Here is a 1,902-nt window from a genome sequence, read left to right on the forward strand (position 1 = left end):
CTAAACAATGGGGTAACTGTGCATTTCTCACCAAGATTATTGAAACCAGGTTTCTAGCAGTGTAAGTCAGTAGACCTGCTGCTGTGCCACTAGGAGGCCCATGAATAAAAAATAATGGTAGTATACTTTTTATAAACAAGAAATCATAAGACGTAGTCGCAGAATACTTTACCTAAACCAAAAAAAAATGGCGTTCGTCTCTTTTCATCATCATCATGAAAAGGTGATATAACAAAGTATTTATTTTTATTGTCATAAAAAAATACCTCTTCTTTATCAACACAAGTCACAAGCCAATCATTTACATGTAATACATATCAGTATTCGTCTAGTCTCATCTCCAAAGTGATGGATTCGATATAATAATGTTCCAATGGCTCAACGGTAACGCTACAAGCTTAAGACACTAAAATTCTAGTTTCAATACCCTTGGCACAACGGTATGTCTGTAGACTCACACCGCTAAAAACCGGGTTTCGATACCTGTGGTAAGCAGATCACAGATAGCCCATTGTGTATCTCTGTGCTTAATTATAAACAAGCAAACAATTGAATACAGCTCATTGTGTAGTTTTGTGCTTTACATAAACCATTTAATAATCTACACCTAACATTTTATCGAAACTGAACACCGAAAAATCTACTCTACTACAAAACTTAAAACCAATTTGTTTATTTTCTAATAAACCAGTGTAATCATTTCAGTATCACCATGTGTCACTCTGTTGGTTACCTTAACATCTTCAAATGCCATAGTATTCCTAGGTTCAAAACCTCAAAGCATTCCTAGCATTTTAAATTTAATATGAACGACTGGTACTACAAGTATACAGTTTAAATATCACTACATGAAATCATATTCCTAATTCAGATTTTTCCCCAACTTCTGTATCATTTCGTGTCATTACAGATTTCACTTCCGCATCACAATGCTATACTGAAGAACATATTTCAATGCCCATATTTGTCTCCAAATGAATAAGTTCAGTATCGTCTTAAATAAGTAATATTTGTGCCAATCTTAAAAATAGCAGTTTGGTTTTGGAACAAAAATAATTTCAAATTTAATAATGCTAATGTTTGCTGACTTTTGATTTATTACTAGTTAATATTTATAGTCTGTTTTCTACTCACACTATGGATTTTCGAGAAAATCAGTGAAGAAGCAGCATGTGTTAGTACCTATCGGAGCAAATAAAAATGTTTTAAACTGAAAGAGTGTGTCACAGTCCAAAGAGTCGCTTTAGATTTCATTATTTGTATATACATTAGGAAGCTAATAAATTAGTTTCTGTTTAGAGTTTTATGCTGATAGTAACATAGGCGACACGCCTTAACTAGCTATATATTTTGGGCATGTCCATTGAGCCACCATATTGTTGCGGTCAAATTCAGCGTCACCAATGGTACACAAATTCATGTTTGTGATTTTTGAAGTCTGAAATTTATTAAATTTTGTTGCTAATATATTTATTATATCTCGAATGGGTTGTAAATAAAGACACGTGAATATCAGTCAAATTGTTTTCATTTATTCTGATCATTTTAAAGTGTTAAACTAGGTATTATTTCTGATATGTATCTATATCTCAAGTCACAAAACTACTAATTGTACCACGATTTACCTTTACAAATACGTTTGAAAATAATCACATATTACCACAAAATAAAATTGTTTCGTACATTTTGATAATTAGTTTAAGCGTCAGTGTCTTCTTTTCAATGATTTCCATGTTTCTCTGTTTAACGGCGTGACACTAGAGTGACGTTTCACTTTCGCATTTAAACGTTTTTTTTTTCTTAAAGGTGATATGCATGTAACATGATAATCTTTTGTTATTCGTTTATAGCAAAGCTGCTAAAGCCATTTGCTACAGTCCATGATTTTGACTGCCAAAGATT

Source organism: Tachypleus tridentatus, chromosome 5 (genome assembly GCF_004210375.1).
Source record: "Tachypleus tridentatus isolate NWPU-2018 chromosome 5, ASM421037v1, whole genome shotgun sequence".
NCBI lineage: Eukaryota > Metazoa > Arthropoda > Merostomata > Xiphosura > Limulidae > Tachypleus > Tachypleus tridentatus.